The sequence below is a fragment of the Euprymna scolopes genome, chromosome 34 (genome assembly GCF_053919585.1).
Source record: "Euprymna scolopes isolate OS-2025 chromosome 34, ASM5391958v1, whole genome shotgun sequence".
NCBI lineage: Eukaryota > Metazoa > Mollusca > Cephalopoda > Sepiida > Sepiolidae > Euprymna > Euprymna scolopes.
Window position 1 is genome coordinate 71,630,512 of NC_136515.1, and position 21,743 is coordinate 71,652,254.

Here is a 21,743-nt window from a genome sequence, read left to right on the forward strand (position 1 = left end):
CTTAGAGAATAATCAAAAATCACAGTGAGCAAGGTTTGGACTATGGAGAGGCTGAACAACTGTCTTGAAACCCGATCCTGGTCAAAGAGTTTGTGATGTTCTCCGAGCACCTTTGGAATAAACTTCGCGCAAATATGCATCTTCAGTTCTTTACAAATAATTGTGTGTACAGTTCCCACACTGACATCAATCTTCGCACTTATTGCTTCTTGGACACACGGGGGTCCTTATTCATGAAATTCTTTATTTGACCAATCAATTCTTGTGCTTTGATTCCTTACTCTTTCTGCACAACTCACCATCCCTCACAAACACCTTGCCTTTCTTGAATCTCTTGTGCAACTCAAAAACTGATGCTCGAGTAATGCAAGATGGTCCAAAAGCAGTCCGTAGCATTCCACACGTTTCTATGACATTTTCCAAATTTAAAACGGAATTTTATTGCATGTCGTTTTTCTGAAATGTCATCACGCACAGATTGCATTTTTAAATTCACCAGCTGTGACAATCAGGCTTTAGTAGGATATATTCCAATTCCTGCTTAGGCTGTTTATTTGAACCTGAAATCATAATAATTGGTCAGTCATCTCATAAGATAGATAGCAACAACATACTGAATTTTCAAGTGGATCCGACAATTTTAAATGCCTGTACCAAACAAAGTCTGGAAACTTATTGAAGGCATCTCATATCTATCGTATTATAAATACATAAGCGTGCACACCAGTGTTCGAAAGAAAACGTAACTTTCTCCCTTCAATCATTGAACCCAACAAAAAAGACAACTTGTATGAAAATAAGAAAAAATGCAAATCTATATATATATAAAAGTGAAAGTGTCTGTGTGTGTGTCTGTGTGCATTTCCCTATGCAATAACTCTGTCAATTTTAAGCCTACGGATTCGAAATTCGATATACAGTGTACTGAGATTTGGGAATATCGATGTGATTGGTTTTCGGACAGAAATTTGGCGATTAAGGGGTCAAAGTTCAACGACTTGACCTTTGAGAACTCTGCAAAACTCCCCCTACAATTTTGGGTGTAAACACGTGAAATGTTAGATATAGATTCCTTGGATCTAACTTAATAACTTTATTTGAGCCATAAACAATAAATTTAAAGGGGTCATAATAGGGGTCAAAGTTAAAAAAATTGGCCGTTTTTTTTTGTTTTGCTCAGCATACACCTGAAAAACCCCTGGGCAACACCGGGCACCCATGCTAGTTAATTAAAAGCATAAAATAAATCCAAAATACAATGTCTTATATTAAACAGATAATTCAAAACTCTGGCTGTGTACAAAACACACACACACACACACACACTGACACACACACACACACACACACACACACACACACACACACACACACACACACACACACACACACAAAACAAACAAAAACACCCACCCAAAAAAATAATGATAAAAAAACAAACAAATCGGATAAGTAAGAAACCGAAATGAAATAAGAAATAATTAATCTTTTGTCTGATAATCTCCAGGGGCGTGAAACTGGTATATAACCTATTAAAAATTCGTAATTTATTTCAGTGCTATATTTGAAGTTCTTTTTCAGTAGGTATCGAGCAATGTATGTAAGTGTAAACCTAAAATTGAGACACACACACACACACACACACACACACACACACACACACACACACACACACACACACATATATATATATATATATATATATATAGTTGTTATAATATAATTATCCACTGACACTTGTTTCGTCATCTACAACTCATCAGCGTGGCTGAATTTATTTGGGAGTACCAAATTGGTCAAAGGGAAAATTATTCCCGACTCGCATTTAAATAAAAATGCACTGTCGTATAAATAATTGAATTCAATCAAAAAGTATCGCTAACAAAAAAACAAATAAATAACATCATATATATATATATATATATATATATATATATATATATATATATATATATATAAAGCTGAACGTCTCTGTGTGTGTGTCTGTGTGTCTGTGTGTCTGTGTGTGTGTGTGTGTGGTCACGAATAGTCTCCTATATGGTTGACTATTTTAAAAAAACTGATTACATATAAAAACAGAAGATGTATCGAGGATCAGGAATGGGTATGTTTGATCTGGCAGAACGGTGGTTAAATAAAATTGTGGGGTCTGCGTTCCCGCCTGGCTCCCAAAGTAAGGAAATAAAAAATGAAAAACAAACGTTTAAAGGGTTTTTGATATAGATGTACATAAGTATACTTTAATAAGTATGTTTTAACTTAAATAAGGATGGTATAAAAATTGTGGGGTCTGTGTTCACGCCTGTACTCCATGGAAATAGGCACAAACTTTAACAAAGACTTTTCATATCTATTTGCCTAAGTATACTTTGATAATTACGTTTCAGTCTGAAGAAAGATGGTATAATAAAATTATTGGATGTTCGTTCGCGCCTGACCTCCATAGAATGTAAATATGTCACAAATTTTAACAAGGTTTTTTAAAAGGTGTGAGGGTCCACAATAACACCTTAACTTTAATCTTAATTCACGTTAGCTTTTATTTATTTTTTTGAGTTGAATCATATTGTGTCGAATAAATTGACCTCGTAAATTCACGTTCTTATTAAAGTGACCCCCCCCCAAAAGTCAGAACTTTAGAAAATTCTCGACACAAATTTTGCATAATTCTGTTTTTTCCTTTTCCGTTTGCACGTGGCACTCTTTCGGAAATAGATAAATAAATAAATGAATAAAAAAATAAGAACGTTACTTGTTATCGTGTCAAAAGAAGAAAAAAATCCTGCTCACGTGATTACGTATCTTTTTAAAAAAATTTACATAACCTTTTCATTTTTATTTATATATCTGTTCAAGCTTTTTTGTCAGTGTACTAGAAGGAATTCAATTGATTACTACCGTTTCTGCGTGTTCTTTACATTACAATAGTACAACCCTGAATTCGACGCTGCAATACTACATCGTTCAATACTGTAAAACTGAAACGAAGCTGTTCTGCTTGAAAAGGGTGCCATTTTCTTTTTATTCATATTTATATCAATTCTTTGCTTTAAAAAACTAAAGTAATTACGTGTTTACTTTTTTAATATCCCATTTTGCTGTTTCGGATTATTTTATTAAAGTAAGTAAAGCTTCATTATTTTTCAAAACTGTTTTGTTTCTTTGTTTTTCGATATTTCGTCGATACTATTTAATAAGAGTGTTTAGCAGAAAAGCCAACAAACGATACCCGAAAAAATAAATATACAAGAAATAAATGTTACCATAGTCAATAAAAGTTCAGTTCATGTTTTTTTTTTTGTTTTGAAATAGTTTTTCATGCTCTTTACTTGAAATAATTTCAGCAGACCAGAATTAAAACGAAATTAGAGGCGATAACTACTTGAATGAATTTTGATATAAACCACACATGCCATAATCGAATATTCTTTAAGCACAAAATAATAGAAAACATTAAAATATGTTTATAAATATTCCTTATGTTGACGGAACTGTCTTAAATTGTTAACACAGAATGATCAGGTGCCCCTCCTTCAAATTGAAAACAAGGCTCTCCATTTCAAAGTTGCTGCCATTTTTTTTTTTTTTAAATCGGTTCGTGAATTTAAAAAAAATTTTTTTACGAACAACTTAAAAATACAAACTAATGAACTTTTCTACCATAAAAGTAACTTTTATTAACTATGGGAACATTTATCTCTTATAAATTTATATTATTATATATATAACATTTTCTCTTTGTAAGGAAACATCATTTTGTTGGTCACTTTTAGCTACGAATGGAAACAAAGTTGATATAAAAAAATATATATTTTCGCGAAAATTATCTTTACTTTCATCATATTTTGCTTAGGGTAAAATTTTTGAGTATCAAAACCTATCCCTTTACAACCCCCTCCTTTTCATATCCTATCATACTTTCATCAATCACAGTCCATTTTCTGTAGTCTGTTTTTGAACCTAATCAACGACTGGTACTTCTGCTAGTATATATATATATATATATATATATATATATATATATATACACATATAAAGCATATACTAATTTCTTATACGCATTAGTACTATTGTTAGTTAATGTTTTAAAACAAACATATAGAAATTTAAATTGATATTAAAATAAATAGTTTCTAACAATGCCTGCCATTTTCCGCTTTCACCTCCCTTGTATTCTACTTACTCCCTTTTTCTCTAACTCTTACTTTTACTCCATATTCTTCCTTTCTCCTCACATACATACACATATGAAAATATGCACGGTGACAATCAATCAAGAAAGCGTATGGGTGATGTTTTTGGAATATGACATTTTCGTTCCGTGACGTGTACGTATATCACACACACACACACACACACACACACACACACACACACACACACACACATATATATATATATATATGATGAGAATAATGGAAATAGTATTCCGAAAAATAGAGAAAAGTAAAATGGAACAAACCGAGTTATATGTTCATCAATGTTTCGTCTTTATTTTATATATATATATATATATATATATATATATATATATATATATATATATATATATATATATATATATATATATTTACACGGTGGTCACCACTTATCAAGGCCCGGAAGCCACTTAGGGATAAGGGTTATTGCAAGTACAGTACGTTAGTGTGGAGATTTGATGGAGTGTTTACTTAAGGGGGTGGTTCATTAGGAATTTGTTTACGTTGGACTTGAAGATATCCAAGTTGTAGTCAGGTGGGAAGCAGGCAGACGGAACAGAGTTCCACAGGCGTGCAGTTCTAAGAAAGAAGCTTTGTTCATGGAAGCCACGTTTTGATTTAGGCACAGATAAAGAGTGGGTGAAATTTTTCACAGTGGATTCAGCTAGACGGGTGTTTTTCGTGAAAGATCGGCGAGGGGGGGCAGAGATTGGAGTTCAGACGGGCCCCTTCCATGGAAATAACGATAAAACAAGGATAGGCTCGCAACGTCTCTTCTGTGGGAGAGAGGTTGCAGGGAAGAGAAAAGCGCATCCCCCACTAAGCCACGAAGTCTATTTTGTACTCTGTCAAGGCAGGATAGGCTGTTTTTAGCAGCTCCTGCCCAGATATGGCAGTAGTAGTCCATCCTTGGACGTATATATATATATATATATATATATATATATATATATATATATATATATATATATGTTGCTATAAATATATTTTCTTTTTATAAAATTATTACATATTAACATAATGAAACCATAAATGTAGAACCGCAAAAAAGAAAAGAAAAGAACGAGAATTGCTTGGCATCGAAATCTTAATCCTATCCTATAGTTAATAACCGTTTACGTAAATCACGGCCCTATCAGAACAAGTACTCAGAAAGCATTGAAAATTTACAATATATATTTTATGTGCCAGGACATGTCAGCTCAATCGAGGCATGCGCGAAGACACTCTATGGAAGATGATCTTTACACAATCAGCATTTAATTTTGACTCCTAAGCAAATATATTTGCCGGCTAAAGACCCATAAAAAACAGCTCACAAAACATGCAAACATTGGAGCCACTTCGCACTAGTGTGCGGCGTTGAATGAGACAAAGGTTGACAAAAAGGACAGATATAGTGAGTTTTATAAATGAGATTATCATTTTATGTATCTGCATAAAATTGTATGCAGTGCTCGATACGAAAGTATAGCTTGGTAGCAAGTTTTGAAAATATATATATATGGAAATATAAAGGTGCACAGGATCCTCCGTGTTTTATCTTCGTGAATAGCCGAAGATGTAACTTGGAAAATTCTGTGTAGCTTAATTGCCATATATATTATCTGAAACTTACTACATATATATATATATATATATATATATATATATATATATATATTCAAAATGGTGTAATGGAAACATATTAAAGGTATATGCAGCTTCTCTTTCAATTTTCGGATTTTAATCATGTCAAAGACCACTTTATTTCCTTTTGACGGATTGATTACTTCTATTTCTTCTGGTGAGTTAAGGGAATAATAGATTCACTGATTGATATAATAATTAAGTGATTGATTTTGCGCTATGAAACAGATACTGTCAAGAATTGAAAAAGACAACTGAATTAAAGGAATAAATTATAAGATGATTCACATCATGAATTTTGGAATATATTTTTTTGTCATTTATTCCCTTTATTACTTCTTACATAAAACTTGGTATATATTATAAGAAAATATATTTCTACAGAACTATATATATATATATATATATATATATATAAAATGAAATACTCGTACATAAAATCAGCAGTAGGTTCTTGGATATAGCAGGGGCATGTTTGAAATGAATGTTTCTGTTTAAAGCACAACTGCAGTATAATACTTGGCGTATTCATTTTAAAGTTAAATTCAAGCAATCTCACCGCACAAAGCTATCCATATAAAATCGCGAGGAGGTTCTCTGATATAACAGACGGCCTTCATAATGAATGTTTTAGTTGAGAGCACAATTGAAGCATGGTACTTAACTTTTGCATATTAAACATACATTCAAGCCACTATACGTTTTGAAAAAAAAATCAACAATAAGTTCTCTACAGTGCAATGTAGGCTACAATGTATTGTTTACTAAGTCAGTCGGAGGAGGCATGTGAAGCTTCCTCCCGGTGCACAGCGATGGATCCCCTAACTAAATTAGTCATTTAATCGAAGTATTTGAAAAATTGTCGATTTCACCAATTGCGATGACAAAAGAAAAAAATGAACTTGCGAAATATTCGTTGATCCTCATTCAATCCCGACAAGGTCGGCTTTACCTCTATTCCTAACTCGCATTTAGGTAAAAATGCACTTTCGTAAATAATTGAATTCATTCAAAACATATCGCTAACACCAAACCAAAACAACATCTAAGTAAATCGCGATATATCCAGACAGTTGGCGAGATGGTCCAGGGGTAAGGGTTTAGGCTCATCACCGTTGGGTACCGATTTCGAATCTATCTAGATACAGCCACTCTGATGAGTCGTAGACGACGAAACACGTGTCAGTGGATAATTACATTTAAAAAATAACATATATACCGCTCCCCATGTGGGGGTACCAAATTGGTTAAAAGGGAAAATTATTCCGAACTCGCATTTAGGTAAAAATGCACTTTCGTAAATAATTGAATTCATTATAGTTTTTTTTTTAACAATCAGTTGGTATGAAAACCTGTATTTATAAGGTTTACAAAATATTATTGGCAGTAATATTCTATAAGTTATCCCATCTAAATAAGAATTGCTCGATATGCAAGAGAGAGAAAATAAATTAAATTGTGATTCAATGAATTTCAAAAAACCCTTATTGAAATGATATGGTTGAGTTTCATATCAAAGATTTTTATTATTCTAAGCAAGACAAAGAATACTTTAGTATGTTAATCTCCTTAACCTATAGGGTTTCGATGTCCACCATCTCATCAGAGGAGAGAAAATATTAGCAAATATTTATAAAGGTATGTACCCTATTTGCTAAAGTCACTGAGACATGGAAAGTCAAAGTCAACATAATTAAATTACCTTTAAATTATCAGAAGTTCTGTAGCAGGAGGATTTGCAGAAAAGGATATGAAAATTGTAGATCCAGATTACTTGGTAAAATCCATGGTAAGCGTTCTTCACAGTAGTTGGGTAATAAGGTCCAAGTTATATATTGGGTAATCCGCATAGCTGTGTAGATGTCCTAATCGGGCAAGTGCTTGTATATATTTGTTTGTGGGTCCAGCGAAAATAATTCAAAGTCTGGTAGAATCCTTATCATTAGAGGTCTATATTATTTTTAGTGGGGCGAGGTGTTAGTTGTAAGGAGAGTAGGTAGTGGTGAATGGTAGGAAATGGAGTGAAACACATGTTCATATATATCCATATATACATGAACACACATATAAATACATACTCATACACACATATATATATATACACACACACACACACACACACATATATATATATATATATATATATATATACACAGCAGAATAGATATCTCTTTAAATAAAATTCGAAGACTCATAAAAAGGTTTGACCGGTCGCTTGATTGAGGCCAGGTTGTGTACTGGTTATAGAGACTGGGTCAGGGATGGAAAGGGTGGAACGCGAAGGAAATAGATATAAGAATAAAAATAAAATAAAACTAACATAATGGAATGAGTCAAAAACGCAAATTGAGTAATGCGTTTTATTCAGAGTTTATCTTAGTTTCCTTTTAAATTCCTTTGTCAGATTAAATCGAATTTGTTCAGTCAACTCAAATTATATATACTATCCATGAGGTGCTATTATTTTTAATTTTATACGTATTTATAGTTTCCCTTTAAAACGGAGTATTGAAATAAAGGTTTAGAATATAGTAATGTTTATGAGCGAATTGTAAAACCAAGGCCAAGATTATTAATGGAACGTATTATCGTTATTTTATAATCCTTATGGTAATAGTTCAATGTTAAATAAAACTAAAACAAAATAATTAAGTGATAATAATACCTTAATGAAAAGTGTTTAAAAGCAATCAGTAATATCTATATCGTTATATTATTTGATAATGTTTAACTGGGAAGGTTTTCTGCACATGCATTCAAATACACACAGCTACATATAAACATATGGATACGCATATATACATACATGTACACACGTACACATACAAGCACACATACATACATACATACATACATACATACACACATATATACCCGCAGCCATACAGCATATACCATTATACACACTTACACCATATATAGGTACATACACATCCATATATACATACATATACACATATACCCTTTTATACCTACATATAACCTCATATATACAAATGTATTGATTTAGACATAAAGAAAGTTTAACAATAGTCAACACTATTAATTAGTGTAGGTAGCATAGCTACGTTTATTATAAATGATATTTAGCCCCTACACTTCTAATTAACATTAAGGAGATGGGAAGAATGGGATTGTGTAGCTATGGTTATAGAATTGAATTACTTTAGTACCAACAGGGATGACGTATCATTGAATATAAGTTCTATCTTGTTTATATGTTCGGATCTGGAGATTGCCTTGCAATGGAGAATTTTTACTCCTTTTCTGGTTGGTAGATAAGGGCGAAATTTTAACTTCTTCAATTGGGAAGCTACACGTTTTTGGTAATACTATTCTAACAAGATCTCAGAGTGCAAATTACGTGTGAGAAATTAAAGTGTATTATGTTAATGTTCTTATAGTGAGACCCTACTTAACGTGTACATCAACAACAAGAGAAAGTTATTATATGGGTTAGAAGAGGTGATTAAGAACCTATCTTTAGAAAATGAACATTTTTATATTAGCTAAGTTTTAGTTTAGATTTTAGTCAAAACTGAAGTGTATTTAGTGTTATGTTTTTACCTATTTAACATTTATACAGAGAGTGTATGTTATTTTATTTTAAAATGGCTGTATTTAAATTTTTTCTTGTGCTTACATCTGGACGCTAGTTCATTCTTGGTATTTATTATGGGTTTGTTGAAGGTGATGATGTTAACTGCTTCGGATACACAAAGATTGCAAAACTTATCCCCCGGGGCATATGATCTAGATTTATTCAGTATGCTCCATTTAATTGAATAGATAATTTTCTTGCCCTCTAGGCTATTTATTACTTTAGTTAAGGATGTACTATTATTATCTATGTTTTGAGATCTTTCATTTCTGAAGGAATGTAGGTGGTTTGAGATTCTTATTTTTATTAAACTTTATGATGCACCTATATACGTGAATGTTTTCCTTGTTTTATTATTGTTTATTTGTTCAACCTGACCTCAATTAAGCGACCGGTCAAACCATTTTATGAGTCTTTGAATTTTATTTAAAGAGATATCTATTCTGCTGTGTATATATGCGTATATATATATATATATATATATATATATATATATATGTGTGTGTGTATATATATGTGTGTGTATGTGTGTATATATATGTGTGTGTATGAGTATGTATTTATATGTGTGTGTGTATATATATGTGTGTGTATGAGTATGTATTTATATGTGTGTCCATGTATATGTGGATATATGTGAACATGTGTTTCACTCCATTTCCTACCATTCACTACTACCTACTCTCCCTTCAACTAACACCTCGCGCCACCAACAAAAATATAGACTTCTAATGATAAGGATTCCACCAGACTTTGAATTATTTTCGCTGGACCCACAAACAAATTTATACAACACACTTGCTTTTCGGATATTACAATTTTTTCGACAATTATAAATTTCATATAATTTAAAAAAATTCCTATTTACATCTCATCAAATATAATTGAAAAAGAACACAAAATTTGTACGTATCTTGATATATTTTCCTTTCATTAAAAACTACATCGGGCGGTAAATTACTACCCCTCATCTTTTAACATGTCAACCATCTCTGTTGAAAAAAAATATAAGCCCTTTTTTTCGTATTTTTGCTCTAAAATACGGCGAGAATATTTACATTTGGACTATTTTGAAATCGGACAAGAATTCTGCAATGTTGTCTGGCAGTGAAAAGAATGGACAAGAATTCGGGATTAATTAGATTTATGGTTTATTACTTTTAATTTATGGTTTTTACTGTTTTTTCTTTATTGATGAATCTCAAGTAATTTGGTTATACTTCAACTTTTACACTAAATTCAGAACTATCACCTGGAAAGTTTCGTTTTTTTTGTATTTTATTTTAATGTTAAACTTGTTAATACTGCAATGCTGTTTATTTATTTATTTTTTCTACTTTAAAATAAATAAAATATGACAATATAATGTAAAATAAATAAAATACGATGACTTTATAAATTTTATTGATATCTTAGGATATTAATGAATAATACATGTTTTTGTAACAATAATATTTCTATCGATGGAATACTAAACAAAAGCTATTTCAGGGGAAGTAACTCTGAATTCATTACTTAATTTATTCTCATCTAAGCCGCCATATTAGTTATTTTTAACCATACTAAATGTATTAAACATTAATCCCAAGTTAATTATCTCAAAAGTTTTTATATCTCAATTGATTTGTAAAAACTCACTGGTGTCTATATATTCATATTTAATTATTATTCGATTATATCAACTTACGGTGTCACGTTAGTATTTAACAAATAATTATAGCTTCTTGGTATTGCTTATTATCCAAATTTATTTCGACTGGGTTTTTTTTTAATTTTTTTTTTTACATAGGCATCACCACATTATCAAAGCCAAGAGGCCACTCAAGGATAAGGGTTAAAGAGTGTACATTAGAAATTGGACAATATAGTAATCATTAGTAATGAAAATTTGGTAAATTTGATAACTTATATGGAACGGCTCATCAAGAACTTATTTACGTTAGACTTAAAGACAACCATATTGTAGTCAGCCGGAAAGCAGGAAAACGGAAGACAATTCCACAGGCGTGCAGTTCTAAGAAAGAAGCTCTGTTCATGGAATCTACGTTTAGGTTTAGGCACAGATAAAGAGTGGGGGGAATTTTTGATAGTGGTTACAGCTAGACGAGTGTTTCTTGTGAAAGTTTGGCGATGTAGATTATGATGTGAGAAATATTATTATATTAGTTACATTATGACTTAGTAATTTTATAGTTTATCTATCGGTTTCAAATTGTTTATCTATGGGACCTAAATTGTATGAGAACCGGTCAAGGGTATATAACTGTTGGCTTAAAGTTTTATCAATTACTTAGGTTTCAAAGTTCATATGTTCTTATTTTCAAATATTTTGTTTTATTCAATTATTTATTTATTTTGTATTTTATTTTAATTTTTTTTATTTTTATCTTTATTTTTATTATTATTATTTTTATTTTTTATATATTTTTATTTATGTATTTTTTATTTTTATTTTTATTCACCTACAAATGGACGGTAAAACTTCTAATCAATGCCTCTCACCTATTTAATCATAACTAATTTTTAATATTTTATTAACTTACTTAATTATTTATATATTTTTATATTTTTTACTTAATTGCTTCAAATTTCCAGAGTTTGAGCTAAGTTACCAAAACCATTATTACAGTTAAAGTAATCGCTATCCCTCCTATTCAGTTAAACCGTTTAATTGACATTAAGTTAAGTTATTATAATACTTTGCCCTTCGTATTTTCATATTTCGATTTTTGTGTTCCGTATACTTTACTGTCTATTAATAATACCTATTTTGAGTTTATTCTACCCAGGTTTAAGTCGGGGGAGTAGAAATCTATTTCTGTGGAGACAACTTTGTATTTCATCCAGTTTTTTGCTTAAAATTACCTCTTTAGAATGCACTGTGATACGCTTCAAGTAAGCATTTATAACCTTTATATCTAATAAAAAATGAAAAAATAAAAGAAATAAAGCGAACTATAAAGAAAGCAACAACAACAACAACAACAACAACAATTGCTCCTGACAACGATCGGATGTACCGATTGAAAGCGTTTGAGAAAAATATGGCCGATCAACTACTGGGCGCCATAATATACAACATTCCAGCTGAAATAATTTTTTACCGCTCGAATTGAAAAGTTATCCAACAAAATCGGAAAAAAGAACTCGCTCGTGTTCAATCAGACGTGCTTGAATAATGACTTGCTGCCAAAATGTACAAAGATATATACGTGTGCGAGCGTGTGTGTGTGATTGTGTACGCGTACGCACATATTTAAAATATGTTTTTTCCTTTGTTTTTTGTTGTTTTTTTTTGTTTTTCTTTTGTTTTGTTTTTTCGATAAATTAATTAACTACATTTTCAATGATAACCGAGAAAATATTTTGCGCTTTCAAGAGTTCAGTCATCATTCTGTCATTTTGGTCCGGATAATTTTGCTTCGCCAAATTAAGGTGCCTTAGAAAGCACGAGACATGAACTGAAGGATACTTACCATTTTTCTAAGATGGGGAAAAGGTCACGTAAAAATTTTCAAGTGTCGCACTACGTACGGTGTATCGGAATCGTATGAACTCATTTCTTGTATTGACCTTCCATATCAATCTATTATTATTTATTTTATGTATATATGCTTACATAGTTTTTCTGTCTTTTATATATATTTATATATATATATATATATATATATATATATATATATATATGACAGAAAGATAGAGATAGACAAATCGGTAGGAGGATGTTTTCCATGTAGCAGAGTCAGGTGACATGGTGCGTTATTCAAAAATAATTATTGATACGTGGTGCGTATTTTCAGAAACTTCTTATTTCCTCTTCCATATCCTGCGAAATAGTAAGCATCCTTCAGTTCTTGTACCGTGGCTTTTAAGAAACTCCTTTATTTGCAGAAGCAAAGATCTAAAGAAATGACGCCTTTCGATGATTTCCCGTAGGGCGGACAATTTTTTCCGATTCACTTAGTTGGCAAATGATGAGGATACTCGAAAAATGGTTCATTAGTTCAACGCAAGATACCAACCAACGTAACTGTTATTGACAGTTATATATATATATATATATATATATATATATATATATATATATATATATATATATATATATACTAGCAGATGTATTCGACGTTTCCCGGTATTAAACATGATGTTAAATTCCTTAGAAAAACGAAGTAGTAAAAACGAAAAGAAACCCAGACATGTGCATGGGAGTATTATGTACGATAACCATTAGGTAAGTATGATGAGGATCTGATGACGATCGGATGCACTGATAGAAAACGCTTGAGAAGAATATGGCTAAACAAGCACTTTTGGGCGCCATTATACACACATGCCAGCTGAAAAAAAAGACAGCTCGGCGAATTGAAAAGATATCCAGAAAAATCGGATAAAAAAGAATAACTCTGTCGTGTTCAATCAGACGTGCTTGAATAATAACTTGCTGCCAGGGGAGCAAAAAAGTATTTAAAGATTCTTAAAATAAATGCAGATGGAACTTAGGTACAAGATTAAAAACTATTGCTAATAGAAAAATAAATACTGATGAATATAGATTTATTAACCGATTTCAATCAATAATAATCAATAAAATATTAACTTTTTAATAATAAGACGCCTGCATGAATTAAAATACTATTTTACAACCGATCAACGCCGAGCGGCCTGCTAGTATATATATATATATATATATATATATATATATATATATATATATATATATATATATATATATAATCGGGGTCCTTATTTAGAATCTCGCTAGATTCAGGCACTCTGATGACTCGTAGATGACCAAACACGTGTCAGTGGATAATTCTATTTTAAAAATGATATATATGCGCTCCCCATGTGGGGGTACCAAATTGGTTAAAGGGAAAATTATTTCCAACTCGCATTTAGGTAAAAAATGCACTTTCGTAAAAAAAATGAATTTATTCAAAACGTATCGCAAAAACAAATAACATCTCTCTCTTTCTCTCTCTCTCTCTCTCTCTCTCTATATATATATATATATATATATATATATATATATATATATATAATTTTATGTGTCTACATAAACTTTTACGTAAATATTTTTAGTAGAGCTGGGTAGTAAGTTTAAAAACTCTGTATGGCAATTAAGCTACACAGAATTTTCCGCGTTTCATTTTCGTAAGGATTCGTCAGACTAGGCCACCAGAATGAAACGCGGAAAATTCTATGTAGATTTTAAATTTTAATTTGCTATATATATTTTAAAAAACTTTCTATATATTTGTATATATATATATATATATATATATATATAGAGAGAGAGAGAGAGAGAGAGAGAGATAGAGAGAGAGAGGGTGGGGATAGATAGATAGATAGATAGATAGATATACACACTTATACTAAGAAAAATTGACACAATTAAGACAATTGGTAAAGAACTATCCCTTTCTCGAAGGGCAAAGCGGCCAATCCTGCGAAGATGGTCTTTAAAATTTGCGTAGGATTAAGATCAGACCGACAGCAAAGAAGCCGGTCTATAGGTTTGATTTTACTTATTGATTTTTGTATAAATAATAATCCCGAAGGACGGGCAGAATTAAAAACAAAATAATACAGATAAGCATATATACATATATATATAAGTCCTTCCACAAGCACCGCCAAATACTGGCAGGTTCCCTTGCTATATCTGTAAATGATTACGCTAGACTGAAGCTGGGTTAAAGAGCCACCTACGTGTACATGGACGCTCAATATCAACCTGAAGAGATGGCAAACCTTTGCCAAAAAGTGACAAGCATATGTATGCATCTATCTATCTATCTATCTATCTATCTATCTATCTATCTATCTATCTATCTGTGTGGGCGCATGTGTGTGCACGCGTGCGTAAGTGTGTTTGTTAAGAAGCGGCGAACTTTAAATTAAAATAAATTACAGGAAAAAGTATTGTCATTATACAAATATGTTGTTTATTCCAAATATTTTTGGCATTTTTAATTCTAACACAATAACGTGCTTATGGCCTCGCGCATCTCGCACGTATATGGCACAATGTAGCGGTCCAATTTAAAGAACTAAATTAAATTAAGCTGTATTTCAGAACTAATCCGCCAAATGTTGTCTACTAAGTTATATATTGTGTCCGGTTTACTACTATATAGATGGGACTTTACATATCGCATGCGAAAATAATACAACAGGGTTAAATTCCACGAATAGGGTGGCCAGCTGACAATGTAACCAAACGTTATATGGCTAACTGGAGATAACACGGAATATGTTCGTTTTAGGCCTTTTCGATCACCGAACGCCCCCAAAAGTAACAACAGTTATTCTGGTGACCCAGAATAACTCTCACAACACGATTGTTTGGCCCTGACCGTCTACACGGGGACAGAGTCTGATGAGGATTTCTGGTTTTTCTGTTTCAATAACAAAGTCCGCCAATCTAGGGAGATAGGTATGGCCACATACCACATAATTATTGTTTTAATTGATCCGTGGACCAGAGCCCACTTCCGGCAGTGAGGTAGGCACTCCTCTTACGTTAGATGCCCCCTAAAAAGAACAACCCAAATTGAGCGTCTGGTCCGGTAGCAATGTTAACAACCCAGCAGAAGGAATAAGTAAAAAAAAATAGTCGGTGGTTTCTTTTTTTTATAAACATTACATTAACAGACTATCTAACTACAAAGTTCTAACGTAATACCACAGTACAAAGATAAAAATATAGGCAATCGAAATTAAATCAATTCAGAGTACACAGTTCACCACGTGTCGCATCATATGCGACCGACAGAGCTTTCACCTGGAAAACAGTCACCTATAATTCTGACTTCAATTTTCGTATATCGTAAATGTCGATAGGGGGGTAATAACAGACGCAATTCAGTGAATCGGTCTTTTATTTCTTTCTTTTCTTTTTATGTTATCACCAACAGTCTGCAGATACTGGTATTGGGAGAGGTCTTTGTCACTGATAATGTCAAGCGATGAATTAATAGCAGCGGAGGGTATAGCTAGACACAAATCTATTTGGTTTGTGCAAATACCATATATGACAAAAGTATTCAACCAAGGTTATTCAACTTGCGAGAGAGAAGGGTTTAGTGCGGTATTTCGACGTCGCAGTGTTTTCCAGCGGTCAGGAGCTTCTGTTTAACTCACTGTCAGCTCAACTGACTCCTCGCACCTCAACTGTCTAAAATAGCTCGTTTATAAGGCTATATAATGCTGATGGATGGGTGAATAGAGCTCCCAAGTCCAAGCAAGCGAATCAGGTATCGTTACAACATATCACTTTTTCTGATTGGCCCAATGGCAACCGTGCATAATATTTATCGAATAAAAAATGTCCATCGAGCTGTTCTTACGCCCTTCCAATCGAAGCCCAAACAACTTTCAATACTATTCTCTCGAAATCAATTGTTTCCGTAGCAAACTATGTTATTATAACGTTATATTATCGGTCACAAATCTGCTAATTGAGGTTACTTTTCCTTGGTTTGGTTCCGTCATCGACCAACCAAATGGAGTCAGCAAGACAATCAAGTATTGCCCGAGATTGATCACTACGGCTATGACAAAAGCATGTTAATTTCCTTGTTGCATTTTCAGGTATATATCCATTGATATCTTATATGTTTTTATGTAGAATGATGTGGTTCTCGGTTGATTAATTGTGTCGGATATATACTCGAGAGTCAAAACAATGAAAAGAATATGTTGTCGTCATAGCCTTATTAATAAAAATGAGAACTTAGCTCTATTATAACCGTTAGTAGTGTAAAATTCGACCCAAATAAGTTGTTGGATCACAACAGATGAATTTCGTGAGATTATAAATTGATCATATGTTTGAAATTATGTTGAAAATAAATTTGCACAATGTGTAAAAGTTGCTCGGATGTCAATCTCCCCATGATGAATTGCCAAACCAAGCTAAACTAAAAATAATCAGTAGTTGTCAAATCTGAAATAAAAAAAAATAGAAGTGTCAATTTAAATATGCTGCGCCTAAAAACACTATATATATATATATATATATATATATATATATATATATATATATATATATCAACATAAAATAAAAATTACAATTAAATTTACCAAAATGATCCAAGATGGTAAAACTAAAGTATATCATAAATATTAAAGAATTAATATTTATAAAGTAATCTCAACCAGATGTAAAAGCTCGATAAAACCAAATAGGAGATAGAGCTTATAATAATAATAATAATAATAATAATAATAATAATAATAATAATAATAATAATAATAATAATAATAATAATTCTCCTAACAGATATCCTAACACTAACAACACTCATTATCCTCTCCAAAATAGTCCTCGTACAATCATTGTCCCACCATTTGTTGAAAACTATGAACAAAATTCCAACTATTTAACTAATACAAATCTGCAAATTAATATTAATATCAGACTTCGAGCTTTTAATAAAGTACATACATATATCGGCGCTACTTCAACATTAATTAAGAAAAGAATATTAAACCACATTTCTTCTTTTAACAACCATTATTCTAATAATAACCAAGGAACTTCTCTAAAAACTTTAATTAAAAAACCTAACTCTAATAATATCCCCTTCTCAATCAAATGGACTATCATAAAAAAGTTAAGTCTTATACTCCAGGCTCTAAGTCATGTCACCTCTGCACAGCCGAAGCTATAACTATAATTACTTCCCCTCAAAGTAACAATATAATAAATTCTAAGAACGAACTGATCTCTTTCTCTAAGCATAAGTCCAAATTTAATTATGGTAATTTTGAAATTACATAGTTATTACTTTAACCTTTCAGATAGACATATAATTTTTCTTTAACATTATCGTTTTTTCTACATACTTTCTTAATACTTTATAACTTAATAATCTTTTATCTTAATTCTTTATTTCTTCTTTACTTGTGCGGTTTTTTATCTGCAATTTCCGTTTTAGTCTTTAAATATTTCTATCTATCTAATATATCAATCTACCCACGCATTCATATCCTGTATGTGTATTTACTTATATTTTACTATGTGCATTTAGTTATATACTTACTTGCTTTATCCCGAATTTGAAGATACCGGCCATCCTCTCCCCTTAAAAAATATTTTTTATTTTATATTTTACATTTTACATATTTTTTTATTTATTATTTATTTTTTCTTTATTTACTTATTAATTTATTAATTAATTTCTTTATTTATTTTTTCCATTTAGTGTCTTTTATGAACTCTTGCTGACATTTTCTTAATTAATAACCTGTACATTTAAGTTGATCTACGTTTTGCCCTATATTTTTCGCGCCTTATAACATCATTTTTCTGGGTCATTTTGGCATTTGCTTTTCCATTTTATATTTCATTCTATCATCATTTTTTTTTTCACTTCTTCCTCACTGATTTTTCTTAATTACATTTTGTCTCGGCAGCCGTGTGAAACGCATATCTTATTTTTCTTTTATTAATATTATTGGATTTTTTTGTGAATTATTCCATGGATTTCGGCCATCTTCCAATTACGTCATTTAACTTGGATTTTACTTGTGCGAATGGAAATTCAATTAATTTTCTTGGATTTCTATTTTTGAACTTTACCGTCATTAAATAATTTACCTTTCACCAGACTATCCATTCGCGTGAGATCACCTTTTTCTTCACCACGTTCCCCCTGCTTCACTTTTTGTTATCAAGTAACATCTTTGACTTGAAGTTTCATCAAATACTTTTGTATGCAAATTCCGATCCCGCATTTTGCTAATTCCTACACTCTGATGAGAAGGAAAGTCTTTCTTCGAAACTCCCCGGATTAAGGACTATCCATTTATTAAGTGTTTACTTTTCAGATTAAACATGTTTTTAACTCTTTTTCAAAGTGTTCTTTAACATATTTTATTAACTATTTGCTTTTATATATCAATATATATATATATATATATATATATATATATGTATATATATATATTACTATAATAATTTAAAAATATCTACAGACACTAGTGATTCATCCTTTTGGAGATCATCAGTGCAGGGTGTCAGGATTAGCGCCGGTCTGGAGATTCTATCCGGCCACGAAGCCATTTCTGACTCTATTAGCAAGGAACAAACCACACAGCTAACTTTAACCGCGAGAAATATTGTTGAAATTTAAATATTTATTTTTAAATATCGAGATGTCCGCATATAGTGATTTAATGATTATAACATCATTATCTGCACATGCATGCTTATAATATATTTTTTATGCCTGCAGACACTAGTGTTTCATCTTTCAAGCAATCGTCAGTGCATGGCTTCACGTTTACCGCCGGTTCGAATCCGATCACGAAGCGATCTCTGACTCCACTAGCAAGTCAAAAACTACACGGCCAACTTAAACCGCGAGAAGTATCGTTGGAATTTAAATATTTATTTTTAAATGTCGAGATGTCCGTCCATAGTGATCTAATGATTATAAAATCATAATCTGCGCATGTGAGCTTAAGTGTCCGACTTCCATTTCAACTTTTAAAGTGCTCAACAATAAGAACTGAGTTCTTAATGGGGCTTACATATAAAACGAAACTTTTTCTCTCCTTGTGTGCATGTATGAGTTCGTTTCCTATATACTCGAAACCGGTTGGGTCGATTTTGATGAAATTCACACCAAGGTACTTTATGTGCCTGGCAGTGTTCTTAGATAAAATTTCTATCGGAAAGTCTTAGATAATTAATGAAAGAAGGTATGCTGAGTCTAGCTGGCTCGTTCTTCTCCCAGAATGACGTCATGTTTCTTGAAGGTTCGACATGGTTGGAAGCTTCTTCTTCGGGTCCGCTTCGTTTATTAATGTAGACATTCAAGGCAGACACACACAAAAAAATAAATAAATAAATAAAAAAAAAAACGATGAACGGCACAATCGTAATATATGAAAAATATAATGAAATATTTATTTTTTTACAAGAAAATATTACAATATTTTTACAAAAACAATTTACAAGCGATAATTAACGTTCACAATAAAAACTAACTAACCGTAACTAATGCTGAGGGAGCGGGTGCCCCCTCCTCTCATTTACGGAGAGATAAAAATATACGTCTTACCCCATGCTGTCTGGACGAAAAAGAGATCGAGAAAAGGAACGTAATTGTGGAATTGCATTCTTTGTATCCCTTCGCTTACGGCCAAATCACCCCTTGGCCATATTAAGGGAATGTTAACAATATAAAATATAGTGCCACACACTGACCTTTCTTTATTAATTTCGTTCATTATTTGACACAATGTCGGTTTTACAAGTAGATAAAAATCCTGCTCTACAAAAAAGGATCATTCCAGGCAAGGATAAAACATGTTTTATAAAATCCTTAGTCAAGAAGGATATCTCCTTTACGGACCAGAACAGAAAAGGTAAAATCTAGAATCTAAGGAAATAGTACATGTTGCTCATAGCCAAAAGAAACCATTGCGCATCTAACCACACTGTTACGCTGTATTGCATGCTATTCCCGTGGCTTTCTTGTGATAAATAACAAACCGCTACTTACAAGGTCAGTTGTATACATGAAATGCTAGCGACGAATTTGCCTTTGGTTGGAAACCCTTTGGCTGCGTTCTCTCCTCTTTGTGCTCTGCAGACACACTAAAACGCGTTGTCACCAACACCCTCCCCCGTCTTGATAGCAAATAGATCATCGTAAACGGCTGGACGATTATCGGCGATTAATGAAATCCCTTTTAGACCGACGGCCAATTGCCTGTCGATAACATCTGCGATTGCATTAGGATGCCCTCAAATCGAACAACCAGCTTCACTCGAGGACGCGACCTCGTAATTTGTTTTTACCTATAAAGTCTATTAGCTTCGTTTACAACCTATGTAAGCTCGGACTTTCTTTCTTCCCTTTTCCGCGTTGTGTATTTCACTATATATTCCAAAAGTAGAACCTCGTATAAAATAAATACGTGTTAGATACGTCTGAATCCAAAACAACGCATTATTATAAAATAAACAGATATGTACTTTGCTTGAAATTTATATTGAAATTTATAAATATATTTCGAAGATACACTTCATCATCAGTAAGGCGTTCTTTCTTTTTCGCCATATTGTTGCTGGAGCATAGAATCAATAAAAGCCCGTTTGTTGTTTTTACGGTAGTCTTTTCAAATGTCGGAACGGTGCGTTGGTCACGCGGAATTCACGTTAGGGTTTGTGTTCTTTGATAGAAACGCTGGTTGAGTTTGAATAAAATAAATACGTATTAGATACGTTTGAAGCAAACCTCCTATAGTTAAAACTCAAAAGAAGATGAAGAGCTATGAGGACGGAGTTGTAGTAT

At 32.0% G+C, this 21,743-nt stretch overlaps 1 protein-coding gene across 2 annotated transcripts in view; it reads left to right on the top strand.

Annotated features, from left to right (window-relative positions):
- The window catches only part of LOC145259283 (glutamate receptor ionotropic, kainate 3-like), a 510,406-nt gene that overhangs the window by 231,048 nt on the left and 257,615 nt on the right, over positions 1-21,743 (top strand). The gene's annotated exons all lie outside the window — the stretch shown is intronic.